At 40.1% G+C, this 10,000-nt stretch overlaps 40 non-coding genes across 40 annotated transcripts; all 40 read right to left on the bottom strand.

Moving 5' to 3' along the window:
• Window positions 1-12: 12 nt before the first annotated feature.
• Window positions 13-94, bottom strand: Trnas-gcu (transfer RNA serine (anticodon GCU)). The gene has a single exon. It is a non-coding gene; the product is annotated as a tRNA-Ser (tRNA).
• Window positions 95-225: 131 nt separating this feature from the next.
• On the bottom strand, window positions 226-307 carry Trnas-gcu (transfer RNA serine (anticodon GCU)). Its single transcript has one exon. It is a non-coding gene; the product is annotated as a tRNA-Ser (tRNA).
• Window positions 308-438: 131 nt separating this feature from the next.
• Trnas-gcu (transfer RNA serine (anticodon GCU)) lies at window positions 439-520 on the bottom strand. The gene has a single exon. It is a non-coding gene; the product is annotated as a tRNA-Ser (tRNA).
• Window positions 521-651: 131 nt separating this feature from the next.
• Trnas-gcu (transfer RNA serine (anticodon GCU)) lies at window positions 652-733 on the bottom strand. Its single transcript has one exon. It is a non-coding gene; the product is annotated as a tRNA-Ser (tRNA).
• Window positions 734-864: 131 nt separating this feature from the next.
• Trnas-gcu (transfer RNA serine (anticodon GCU)) lies at window positions 865-946 on the bottom strand. The gene has a single exon. It is a non-coding gene; the product is annotated as a tRNA-Ser (tRNA).
• A 131-nt stretch (window positions 947-1,077) lies between these two features.
• On the bottom strand, window positions 1,078-1,159 carry Trnas-gcu (transfer RNA serine (anticodon GCU)). The gene has a single exon. It is a non-coding gene; the product is annotated as a tRNA-Ser (tRNA).
• A 131-nt stretch (window positions 1,160-1,290) lies between these two features.
• Window positions 1,291-1,372, bottom strand: Trnas-gcu (transfer RNA serine (anticodon GCU)). The gene has a single exon. It is a non-coding gene; the product is annotated as a tRNA-Ser (tRNA).
• Window positions 1,373-1,503: 131 nt separating this feature from the next.
• Trnas-gcu (transfer RNA serine (anticodon GCU)) lies at window positions 1,504-1,585 on the bottom strand. Its single transcript has one exon. It is a non-coding gene; the product is annotated as a tRNA-Ser (tRNA).
• A 131-nt stretch (window positions 1,586-1,716) lies between these two features.
• Window positions 1,717-1,798, bottom strand: Trnas-gcu (transfer RNA serine (anticodon GCU)). Its single transcript has one exon. It is a non-coding gene; the product is annotated as a tRNA-Ser (tRNA).
• A 130-nt stretch (window positions 1,799-1,928) lies between these two features.
• Window positions 1,929-2,010, bottom strand: Trnas-gcu (transfer RNA serine (anticodon GCU)). The gene has a single exon. It is a non-coding gene; the product is annotated as a tRNA-Ser (tRNA).
• A 344-nt stretch (window positions 2,011-2,354) lies between these two features.
• Trnas-gcu (transfer RNA serine (anticodon GCU)) lies at window positions 2,355-2,436 on the bottom strand. Its single transcript has one exon. It is a non-coding gene; the product is annotated as a tRNA-Ser (tRNA).
• A 130-nt stretch (window positions 2,437-2,566) lies between these two features.
• On the bottom strand, window positions 2,567-2,648 carry Trnas-gcu (transfer RNA serine (anticodon GCU)). The gene has a single exon. It is a non-coding gene; the product is annotated as a tRNA-Ser (tRNA).
• Window positions 2,649-2,779: 131 nt separating this feature from the next.
• On the bottom strand, window positions 2,780-2,861 carry Trnas-gcu (transfer RNA serine (anticodon GCU)). Its single transcript has one exon. It is a non-coding gene; the product is annotated as a tRNA-Ser (tRNA).
• Window positions 2,862-2,992: 131 nt separating this feature from the next.
• Trnas-gcu (transfer RNA serine (anticodon GCU)) lies at window positions 2,993-3,074 on the bottom strand. The gene has a single exon. It is a non-coding gene; the product is annotated as a tRNA-Ser (tRNA).
• Window positions 3,075-3,418: 344 nt separating this feature from the next.
• Trnas-gcu (transfer RNA serine (anticodon GCU)) lies at window positions 3,419-3,500 on the bottom strand. The gene has a single exon. It is a non-coding gene; the product is annotated as a tRNA-Ser (tRNA).
• A 131-nt stretch (window positions 3,501-3,631) lies between these two features.
• Trnas-gcu (transfer RNA serine (anticodon GCU)) lies at window positions 3,632-3,713 on the bottom strand. Its single transcript has one exon. It is a non-coding gene; the product is annotated as a tRNA-Ser (tRNA).
• A 131-nt stretch (window positions 3,714-3,844) lies between these two features.
• Window positions 3,845-3,926, bottom strand: Trnas-gcu (transfer RNA serine (anticodon GCU)). The gene has a single exon. It is a non-coding gene; the product is annotated as a tRNA-Ser (tRNA).
• A 341-nt stretch (window positions 3,927-4,267) lies between these two features.
• Trnas-gcu (transfer RNA serine (anticodon GCU)) lies at window positions 4,268-4,352 on the bottom strand. The gene has a single exon. It is a non-coding gene; the product is annotated as a tRNA-Ser (tRNA).
• A 344-nt stretch (window positions 4,353-4,696) lies between these two features.
• Trnas-gcu (transfer RNA serine (anticodon GCU)) lies at window positions 4,697-4,778 on the bottom strand. Its single transcript has one exon. It is a non-coding gene; the product is annotated as a tRNA-Ser (tRNA).
• Window positions 4,779-4,909: 131 nt separating this feature from the next.
• Trnas-gcu (transfer RNA serine (anticodon GCU)) lies at window positions 4,910-4,991 on the bottom strand. The gene has a single exon. It is a non-coding gene; the product is annotated as a tRNA-Ser (tRNA).
• A 131-nt stretch (window positions 4,992-5,122) lies between these two features.
• Trnas-gcu (transfer RNA serine (anticodon GCU)) lies at window positions 5,123-5,204 on the bottom strand. The gene has a single exon. It is a non-coding gene; the product is annotated as a tRNA-Ser (tRNA).
• Window positions 5,205-5,335: 131 nt separating this feature from the next.
• Window positions 5,336-5,417, bottom strand: Trnas-gcu (transfer RNA serine (anticodon GCU)). The gene has a single exon. It is a non-coding gene; the product is annotated as a tRNA-Ser (tRNA).
• Window positions 5,418-5,548: 131 nt separating this feature from the next.
• On the bottom strand, window positions 5,549-5,630 carry Trnas-gcu (transfer RNA serine (anticodon GCU)). Its single transcript has one exon. It is a non-coding gene; the product is annotated as a tRNA-Ser (tRNA).
• Window positions 5,631-5,761: 131 nt separating this feature from the next.
• On the bottom strand, window positions 5,762-5,843 carry Trnas-gcu (transfer RNA serine (anticodon GCU)). Its single transcript has one exon. It is a non-coding gene; the product is annotated as a tRNA-Ser (tRNA).
• Window positions 5,844-5,974: 131 nt separating this feature from the next.
• Trnas-gcu (transfer RNA serine (anticodon GCU)) lies at window positions 5,975-6,056 on the bottom strand. Its single transcript has one exon. It is a non-coding gene; the product is annotated as a tRNA-Ser (tRNA).
• A 131-nt stretch (window positions 6,057-6,187) lies between these two features.
• Window positions 6,188-6,269, bottom strand: Trnas-gcu (transfer RNA serine (anticodon GCU)). The gene has a single exon. It is a non-coding gene; the product is annotated as a tRNA-Ser (tRNA).
• Window positions 6,270-6,613: 344 nt separating this feature from the next.
• Window positions 6,614-6,695, bottom strand: Trnas-gcu (transfer RNA serine (anticodon GCU)). The gene has a single exon. It is a non-coding gene; the product is annotated as a tRNA-Ser (tRNA).
• Window positions 6,696-6,826: 131 nt separating this feature from the next.
• Trnas-gcu (transfer RNA serine (anticodon GCU)) lies at window positions 6,827-6,908 on the bottom strand. The gene has a single exon. It is a non-coding gene; the product is annotated as a tRNA-Ser (tRNA).
• A 344-nt stretch (window positions 6,909-7,252) lies between these two features.
• Window positions 7,253-7,334, bottom strand: Trnas-gcu (transfer RNA serine (anticodon GCU)). The gene has a single exon. It is a non-coding gene; the product is annotated as a tRNA-Ser (tRNA).
• A 131-nt stretch (window positions 7,335-7,465) lies between these two features.
• Window positions 7,466-7,547, bottom strand: Trnas-gcu (transfer RNA serine (anticodon GCU)). The gene has a single exon. It is a non-coding gene; the product is annotated as a tRNA-Ser (tRNA).
• A 131-nt stretch (window positions 7,548-7,678) lies between these two features.
• On the bottom strand, window positions 7,679-7,760 carry Trnas-gcu (transfer RNA serine (anticodon GCU)). The gene has a single exon. It is a non-coding gene; the product is annotated as a tRNA-Ser (tRNA).
• A 131-nt stretch (window positions 7,761-7,891) lies between these two features.
• Window positions 7,892-7,973, bottom strand: Trnas-gcu (transfer RNA serine (anticodon GCU)). Its single transcript has one exon. It is a non-coding gene; the product is annotated as a tRNA-Ser (tRNA).
• Window positions 7,974-8,104: 131 nt separating this feature from the next.
• Trnas-gcu (transfer RNA serine (anticodon GCU)) lies at window positions 8,105-8,186 on the bottom strand. The gene has a single exon. It is a non-coding gene; the product is annotated as a tRNA-Ser (tRNA).
• Window positions 8,187-8,317: 131 nt separating this feature from the next.
• On the bottom strand, window positions 8,318-8,399 carry Trnas-gcu (transfer RNA serine (anticodon GCU)). The gene has a single exon. It is a non-coding gene; the product is annotated as a tRNA-Ser (tRNA).
• Window positions 8,400-8,530: 131 nt separating this feature from the next.
• On the bottom strand, window positions 8,531-8,612 carry Trnas-gcu (transfer RNA serine (anticodon GCU)). Its single transcript has one exon. It is a non-coding gene; the product is annotated as a tRNA-Ser (tRNA).
• Window positions 8,613-8,743: 131 nt separating this feature from the next.
• Trnas-gcu (transfer RNA serine (anticodon GCU)) lies at window positions 8,744-8,825 on the bottom strand. The gene has a single exon. It is a non-coding gene; the product is annotated as a tRNA-Ser (tRNA).
• Window positions 8,826-8,956: 131 nt separating this feature from the next.
• On the bottom strand, window positions 8,957-9,038 carry Trnas-gcu (transfer RNA serine (anticodon GCU)). Its single transcript has one exon. It is a non-coding gene; the product is annotated as a tRNA-Ser (tRNA).
• A 130-nt stretch (window positions 9,039-9,168) lies between these two features.
• Window positions 9,169-9,250, bottom strand: Trnas-gcu (transfer RNA serine (anticodon GCU)). Its single transcript has one exon. It is a non-coding gene; the product is annotated as a tRNA-Ser (tRNA).
• Window positions 9,251-9,594: 344 nt separating this feature from the next.
• Window positions 9,595-9,676, bottom strand: Trnas-gcu (transfer RNA serine (anticodon GCU)). The gene has a single exon. It is a non-coding gene; the product is annotated as a tRNA-Ser (tRNA).
• A 130-nt stretch (window positions 9,677-9,806) lies between these two features.
• Trnas-gcu (transfer RNA serine (anticodon GCU)) lies at window positions 9,807-9,888 on the bottom strand. The gene has a single exon. It is a non-coding gene; the product is annotated as a tRNA-Ser (tRNA).
• Between the last annotated feature and the right edge of the window lie 112 nt (window positions 9,889-10,000).

Here is a 10,000-nt window from a genome sequence, read left to right as displayed (position 1 = left end):
CCAAACAATTTACGACGAGGATGAGATTCGAACTCACGCGGGGAGACCCCAATGGATTAGCAGTACATCGCCTTAACCACTCGGCCACCTCGTAAGATTCCGCAGAGTAACTCTCCATAATGTCCTTATCACTGTACAACAAATATGTATAACTAGAGAAAATCCATTTGTGTATATTTCTATAATCAACTTTAAAAGTGTACCGAAAAGCAACAAAACAATTTACGACGAGAGTGAGATTCGAACTCACGAAGGGAGACCCCAATGGATTAGCAGTCCATCGCCTTAACCACTCTGCCACCTCGTCAGATTCTGCAGAATAACTCCTCATAATGTCCTTATCGCTGTACAACAAATAGGTATAACTAAATAAAATCCATTTGTGTATATTTCTATAATCAACTTTAAAAGTGTACCGAAAAGCAACAAAACAATTTACGACGAGGATGAGCTTCGAACTCAGGTGGGGAGACCCCAATGGATTAGCAGTCCATCGCCTTAACCACTCGGCCACCTCGTAAGATTCTGCAGAATAACTCTCCATAATGTCCTTATCACTGTACAACAAATATGTATAACTAGAGAAAATCCATTTGTGTATATTTCTATAATCAATTTTAAAAGTGTACCGAAAAGCAACCAAACAATTTACGACAAGGATGAGATTCGAACTCACGCGGGGAGACCCCAATGGATTAGCAGTCCATCGCCTTAAACACTCGGCCACCTCGTCAGAGTCTGCCGAATACCTCTCCATAATGTCGTTATGACTGTACAACAAATATGTATAATTAGAGAAAATCCATTTGTGTATATTTCTATAATCAACTTTAGAAGTGTACCGAACAGCAACAAAACTATTTACGACGAGGATGAGATTCGAACTCACGTGGGGAGACCCCAATGGATTAGCAGTCCATCGCCTTAACCACTCGGGCACCTCGTCAGATTCTGCAGAATAACTCTCCATAATGTCCTTATCACTGTACAACAAATATGTATAACTAGAGAAAATCCATTTGTGTATATTTCTATAATCAACTTTAAAAGTGTACCGAAAAGCAACCAAACAATTTACGACGAGGATGAGATTCGAACTCACGCGGGGAGACCCCAATGGATTAGCAGTCCATCGCCTTAACCACTCGGCCACCTCGTCAGATTCTGCAGAATTAGTCTCCATAATGTCCTTATCACTGTACAACAAATATGTATAACTAGAGAAAATCCATTTGTGTATATTTCTATAATCAACTTTAAAAGTGTACCGAAAAGAAACAAAACAATTTACGACGAGGATGAGATTCGAACTCACGCGGGGAGACCCCAATAGATTAGCAGTCCATCGCCTTAACCACTCGGCCACCTCGTCAGATTCTGCAGAATAACTCTCCATAATGTGCTTATCACTGTACAACAAATATGTATAACTAGAGAAAATCCATTTGTGTATATTTCTATAATCAACTTTAAAAGTGTACCGAAAAGCAACAAAACAATTTACGACGAGGATGAGATTCGAACTCACGCGGGGAGACCCCAATGGATTAGCAGTCCATCGCCTTAACCACTCGGCCACCTCGTCAGATTCTGCAGAATATCTCTCCATAATGTCCTTATCACTGTACAAAAAATATGTATAAATAGAGAACATCCATTTGTGTATATTTCTATAATCAACTTTAAAAGTGTACCGAAAAGCAACAAAACAATTTACGACGAGGATGAGATTCGAACTCACGCGGGGAGACCCCAATGGATTAGCAGTCCCTCGCCTTAACCACTCGGCCACCTCGTCAGATTCGGCAGAATAACTCTCCATAATGTCCTTATCACTGTACAACAAATATGTATAACTAGAGAAAATCCATTTGTGTATATTTCTATAATCAACTTTAAAAGTGTACCGAAAAGCAACAAACAATTTACGACGAGGATGAGATTCGAACTCACGCGGGGAGACCCCAATGGATTAGCAGTCCATCGCCTTAACCACTCGGCCACCTCGTCAGTTTCTGCTGAACAACTCTCCATAATGTCCTTATCACTGTACAACAAATATGTATAACTAGAGAACATCCATTTGTGTATATCTCTATAATCAACTTTAAAAGTGTACCGAAAAGAAACAAAACAATTTGCGACGTTGATGAGATTCGAACTCACGCGGGGAGACCACAATGGATTAGCAGTCCATCGCCTTAACCACTCGGCCACCTCGTCAGATTCTGCAGAATAACTCTCCATAATGTCCTTATCACTGTACAACAAATATGTATAACTAGATAAAATCCATTTCTGTATATTTCTATAATCAACTTTAAAAGTGTACCGAAAAGCAATAAACCAATTTACGACGAGGATGAGATTCGAACTCACGCGAGGAGACCCCAATGGATTAGCAGTCCATCGCCTTAACCACTCGGCCACCTCGTCAGATGCTGCAGAATAACTCTCCATAATGTCCTTATCACTGTACAACAAATATGTATAACTAGAGAAAATCTATTTGTGTATATTTCTATAATCAACTTTAAAAGGGTACGGAAAAGCAACAAACAATTTACGACGAGGATGAGATTCGTACTCACGCGGGGAGACCCCAATGGATTAGCAGTCCATCGCCTTAACCACTCGGCCACCTCGTCAGATTCTGCAGAATGCCTCTCCATAATGTCCTTATCACTGTACAACAAATATGTATAACTAGAGAAAATCCATTTGTGTATATTTCTATAAACAACTTTAAAAGTGTACCGAAAAGCAACAGAACAATTTACGACGAGGATGAGATTCGAACTCACGCGGGGAGACCCCAATGGATTAGCAGTCCATCGCCTTAACCACTCGGCCACCTCGTCAGTTTCTGCAGAATAACTCTCCATAATGTCCTTATCACTGTACAACAAATATGTATAACTAGAGAAAATCCATTTGTGTATATTTCTATAATCAACTTTAAAAGTGTACCGAAAAGCAACAAAACAATTTACGACGAGGTTGAGATTCGAACTCACGCGGGGAGACCCCAATGGATTAGCAGTCCATCGCCTTAACCACACGGCCACCTCGTCAGATTCTGCAGAATAACTCTCCATAATGTCCTTATCACTGTACAACAAATATGTATAACTAGAGAAAATCCATTTGTGTATATTTCTATGATCAACTTTAAAAGTGTACCGAAAAGCAACCAAAGAATTTACGACGAGGATTAGATTCGAACTGACGATGGGAGACCCCAATGGATTAGCAGTCCATCGCCTTAAACACTCTGCCACCTCGTCAGATGCTGCAGAATAACTCTCCATAATGTCCTTATCACTGTACAACAAATATGTATATCTAGAGAAAATCCATTTGTGTATATTTCTATAATCAACTTTAAAAGTGTACCGAAAAGCAACAAAACAATTTACGACGAGGATGAGATTCGAACTCACGCGGGGAGACGCCAATGGATTAGCAGTCCATCGCCTTAACCACTCGGCCACCTCGTCAGATTCTGAAGAATATCTCTCCATAATGTCCTTATCACTGTACAACAAATATGTATAACTAGAGAAAATCCATTTGTGTATATTTCTATAATCAACTTTAAAAGTGTACCGAAAAGCAACAAAACAATGTACGACGAGGATGTGATTCGAACTCACGCGGGGAGACCCCAATGGATTAGCAGGCCATCGCCTTAACCACTCGGCCACCTCGTCAGATTCTGCAGAACAACTCTCCATAATGTCCTTATCACTGTACAACAAATATGTATAACTAGAGAAAATCCATTTGTGTATATTTCTATAATCAACTTTAAAAGTGTACCGAAAAGCAACCAAACGAGCTACGACGAGGATGAGATTCGAACTCACGCGGGGAGACCCCAATGGATTAGCAGTCCATCGCCTTAACCACTCGGCCACCTCGTAAGATTCTGCAGGATGACTCTCCATAATGTCCTTATCACTGTACAACAAATATGTATACCTAGAGAAAATCCATTTCTGTATATTTCTATAATCAACTTTAAAAGTGTACCGAAAAGCAACAAAACAATTTACGACGAGGATGAGATGCGAACTCACGCGGGGAGACCCTCATGGATTAGCACTCCATCGCCTTAACCACTCGGCCACCTCGTCAGATTCGGCAGAATAACTCTCCATAATGTCCTTATCACTGTACAACAAATATGTATAACTAGAGAAAATCCATTTGTGTATATTTCTATAATCAACTTTAAAAGTGTACCGAAAAGCAACAAAACCATTTACGATGAGGATGAGATTCGAACCCACGCGGGGAGTCCCCAATGGATTAGCAGTCCATCGCCTTAACCACTCAGCCACCTCGTAGGATTCTGCAGAATAACTCTCCATAATGTCCTTATCACTGTACAACAAATATGTATAACTAGAGAAAATCCATTTGTGTATATTCCTGTAATCAACTTTAAAAGTGTACCGAAAAGCAACCAAACAATTTACGACGAGGATTAGATTCGTACTGACGCTGGGAGACCCCAATGGATTAGCAGTCCATCGCCTTAAACACTGTGCCACCTCGTACGATTCTGCAGAATAACTCTCCATAATGTCCTTATCACTGTACAACAAATATGTATAACTAGAGAAAATCCATTTGTGTATATTTCTTTAATCAACTTTAAAAGTGTACCGAAAAGCAACAAAACAATTTACGACGAGGATGAGATTCGAACTCACGCGGGGAGACCCCAATGGATTAGCAGTCCATCGCCTTAACCACTCGGCCACCTCGTCAGATTCTGCAGAATAACTCTCCATAATGTACTTATCACTGTACAACAAATATGTATAATTAGAGAAAATCCATTTGTGTATATTTCTATAATCAACTTTAGAAGTGTACCGAACAGCAACAAAACAATTTACGACGAGGATGAGATTCGAACTCACGCGGGGAGACCCCAATGGATTAGCAGTCCATCGCCTTAACCACTCGGCCACCTCGTCAGATTCTGCAGAATAACTCTCCATAATGTACTTATCACTGTACAACAAATATGTATAACTAGAGAAAATCCATTTGTGTATATTTCTATAATCAACTTTAAAAGTGTACCGAAAAGCAACAAAACATTTTACGACGAGGATGAGATTCGAACTCACGCGGGGAGACCCCAATGGATTAGCAGTCGATCGCCTTAACCACTCGGCCACCTCGTCAGATTCTTCAGAATATCGCTCCAATATGTCCTTATCACTGTACAACAAATATGTATACCTAGAGAAAATCCATTTGTGTATATTTCTATAATAACCTTTAAAAGTGTACCGAAAAGCAACAAAACAATTTACGACGAGGATGAGATGCGAACTCACGCGGGGAGACCCCAATGGATTAGCACTCCATCGCCTTAACCACTCGGCCACCTCGTCAGATTCGGCAGAATAACTCTCCATAATGTCCTTATCACTGTACAACAAATATGTATAACTAGAGAAAATCCATTTGTGTATATTTCTATAATCAACTTTAAAAGTGTACCGAAAAGCAACAAAACCATTTACGATGAGGATGAGATTCGAACCCACGCGGGGAGACCCCAATGGATTAGCAGTCCATCGCCTTAACCACTCGGCCACCTTTTCAGATTCTGCAGAAGAACTCTCCATAATGTCCTTATCACTGTACAACAAATATGTATAACTAGATAAAATCCATTTGTGTATATTCCTGTAATCAACTTTAAAAGTGTACCGAAAAGCAACCAAACACTTTACGACGAGGATTAGATTCGAACTGACGCGGGGAGACCCCAATGGATTAGCAGTCCATCGCCTTAAACACTCGGCCACCTCGTCAGATTCTGCAGAATAACTCTCCATAATGTCCTTATCACTGTACAACAAATATGTATAACTAGAGAAAATCCATTTGTGTATATTTCTATAATCAACTTTAAAAGTGTACCGAAAAGCAACAAAACAATTTTCGACGAGGATGAGCTTCGAACTCACGTGGGGAGACCCCAATGGATTAGCAGTCCATCGCCTTAACCACTCGGCCACCTCGTAAGATTCTGCAGAATAACTCTCCATAATGTCCTTATCACTGTACAACAAATATGTATAACTAGAGAAAATCCATTTGTGTATATTTCTATAATCAATTTTAAAAGTGTACCGAAAAGCAACCAAACAATTTACGACAAGGATGAGATTCGAACTCACGCGGGGAGACCCCAATGGATTAGCAGTCCATCGCCTTAAACACTCGGCCACCTCGTCAGAGTCTGCAGAATAACTCTCCATAATGTCGTTATGACTGTACAACAAATATGTATAATTAGAGAAAATCCATTTGTGTATATTTCTATAATCAACTTTAGAAGTGTACCGAACAGCAACAAACCTATTTACGACGAGGATGAGATTCGAACTCACGCGGGGAGACCATAATGGATTAGCAGTCCATCGCCTTAACAACTCGGGCACCTCGTCAGATTCTGCAGAATAACTCTCCATAATGTCCTTATCACTGTACAACAAATATGTATAACTAGAGAAAATCCATTTGTGTATATTTCTATAATCAACTTTAAAAGTGTACCGAAAAGCAACCAAACAATTTACGACGAGGATGAGATTCGAACTCACGCGGGGAGACCCCAATGGATTAGCAGTCCATCGCCTTAACCACTCGGCCACCTCGTCAGATTCTGCAGAATTAGTCTCCATAATGTCCTTATCACTGTACAACAAATATGTATAACTAGAGAAAATCCATTTGTGTATATTTCTATAATCAACTTTAAAAGTGTACCGAAAAGCAACAAAACATTTTACGACGAGGATGAGATTCGAACTCACGCGGGGAGACCCCAATGGATTAGCAGTCCATCGCCTTAACCACTCGGCCACCTCGTCAGATTCTGCAGAATATCGCTCCATAATGTCCTTATCACTGTACAACAAATATGTATAACTAGAGAAAATCCATTTGTGTGTATTTCTGTAATCAACTTTAAAAGTGTACCGAAAAGCAACAAAACAATTTACGACGAGGATGAGATTAAAACTCACGCCGGGAGACCCCAATGGATTAGCAGGCCATCGCCTTAACAACTCGGCCAACTCGTCAGATTCTGCAGAATAACTCTCCATAATGTCCTTATCACTGTACAACAAATATGTATAACTAGAGAAAATCCATTTGTGTATATTTCTATAATCAACTTTAAAAGTGTACCGAAAAGCAACAAAACAATTTACGACGAGGATGAGATTCGAACTCACGCGGGGAGACCCCAATGGATTAGCAGTCCATCGCCTTAACCACTCGGCCACCTCGTCAGATGCTGCGGAATAACTCTCCATAATGTCCTAATCACTGTACAACAAATATGTATAACTAGAGAAAATCCATTTGTGTATATTTCTATAATCAACTTTAAAAGTGTACCGAAAAGCAACAAAACAATTTACGACGAGGATGAGATTCGAACTCACGCGGGGAGACCCCAATGGATTAGCAGTCCATCGCCTTAACCACTCGGCTACCTCGTCAGATTCGGCAGAAAAATTCTCCATAATGTCCTTATGACTGTACAACAAATATGTATAACTGGAGAAAATCCATTTGTGTATATTTCTATAATCAACTTTAAAAGTGTACCGAAAAGCAACAAAACAATTTACGACGAGGATGAGATTCGAACTCACGCGGGGAGACCCCAATGGATTAGCAGTCCATCGCCTTAACCACTCGGCTACCTCGTCAGATTCGGCAGAAAAATTCTCCATAATGTCCTTATGACTGTACAACAAATATGTATAACTGGAGAAAATCCATTTGTGTATATTTCTATAATCAATTTTAAAAGTGTACCGAAAAGCAACCAAACAATTTACGACAAGGATGAGATTCGAACTCACGCGGGGAGACCCCAATGGATTAGCAGTCCATCGCCTTAAACACTCGGCCACCTCGTCAGAGTCTGCAGAATAACTCTCCATAATGTCGTTATGACTGTACAACAAATATGTATAATTAGAGAAAATCCATTTGTGTATATTTCTATAATCAACTTTAGAAGTGTACCGAACAGCAACAAAACTATTTACGACGAGGATGAGATTCGAACTCACGCGGGGAGACCCCAATGGATTAGCAGTCCATCGCCTTAACCACTCGGGCACCTCGTCAGATTCTGCAGAATAACTCTCCATAATGTCCTTATCACTGTACAACAAATATGTATAACTAGAGAAAATCCATTTGTGTATATTTCTATAATCAACTTTAAAAGTGTACCGAAAAGCAACCAAACAATTTACGACGAGGATGAGATTCGAACTCACGCGGGGAGACCCCAATGGATTAGCAGTCCATCGCCTTAACCACTCGGCCACCTCGTCAGATTCTGCAGAATTAGTCTCCATAATGTCCTTATCACTGTACAACAAATATGTATAACTAGAGAAAATCCATTTGTGTATATTTCTATAATCAACTTTAAAAGTGTACCGAAAAGAAACAAAACAATTTACGACGAGGATGAGATTCGAACTCACGCGGGGAGACCCCAATAGATTAGCAGTCCATCGCCTTAACCACTCGGCCACCTCGTCAGATTCTGCAGAATAACTCTCCATAATGTGCTTATCACTGTACAACAAATATGTATAACTAGAGAAAATCCATTTGTGTATATTTCTTTAATCAACTTTAAAAGTGTACCGAAAAGCAACAAAACAATTTACGACGAGGATGAGATTCGAACTCACGCGGGGAGACCCCAATGGATTAGCAGTCCATCGCCTTAACCACTCGGCCACCTCGTCAGATTCTGCAGAATATCTCTCCATAATGTCCTTATCACTGTACAAAAAATATGTATAAATAGAGAACATCCATTTGTGTATATTTCTATAATCAACTTTAAAAGTGTACCGAAAAGCAACAAAACAATTTACGACGAGGATGAGATTCGAACTCACGCGGGGAGACCCCAATGGATTAGCAGTCCATCGCCTTAACCACTCGGCCACCTCGTCAGATTCGGCAGAATAACTCTCCATAATGTCCTTATCACTGTACAACAAATATGTATAACTAGAGAAAATCCATTTGTGTATATTTCTATAATCAACTTTAAAAGTGTACCGAAAAGCAACAAACAATTTACGACGAGGATGAGATTCGAACTCACGCGGGGAGACCCCAATGGATTAGCAGTCCATCGCCTTAACCACTCGGCCACCTCGTCAGTTTCTGCTGAACAACTCTCCATAATGTCCTTATCACTGTACAACAAATATGTATAACTAGAGAACATCCATTTGTGTATATCTCTATAATCAACTTTAAAAGTGTACCGAAAAGAAACAAAACAATTTACGACGTTGATGAGATTCGAACTCACGCGGGGAGACCACAATGGATTAGCAGTCCATCGCCTTAACCACTCGGCCACCTCGTCAGATTCTGCAGAATAACTCTCCATAATGTCCTTATCACTGTACAACAAATATGTATAACTAGAGAAAATCCATTTGTGTATATTTCTATAATCAACTTTAAAAGTGTACCGAAAAGCAATAAACCAATTTACGACGAGGATGAGATTCGAACTCACGCGAGGAGACCCCAATGGATTAGCAGTCCATCGCCTTAACCACTCGGCCACCTCGTCAGATGCTGCAGAATAACTCTCCATAATGTCCTTATCACTGTACAACAAATATGTATAACTAGAGAAAATCCATTTGTGTATATTTCTATAATCAACTTTAAAAGGGTACGGAAAAGCAACAAACAATTTACGACGAGGATGAGATTCGTACTCACGCGGGGAGACCCCAATGGATTAGCAGTCCATCGCCTTAACCACTCGGCCACCTCGTCAGATTCTGCAGAATGCCTCTCCATAATGTCCTTATCACTGTACAACAAATATGTATAACTAGAGAAAATCCATTTGTGTATATTTCTATAAACAACTTTAAAAGTGTACCGA

The sequence above is a fragment of the Euprymna scolopes genome, chromosome 29 (genome assembly GCF_053919585.1).
Source record: "Euprymna scolopes isolate OS-2025 chromosome 29, ASM5391958v1, whole genome shotgun sequence".
NCBI lineage: Eukaryota > Metazoa > Mollusca > Cephalopoda > Sepiida > Sepiolidae > Euprymna > Euprymna scolopes.
Note: the sequence above shows the minus strand (reverse complement) of the source record. Positions and strands in the feature narration are given on the sequence as shown.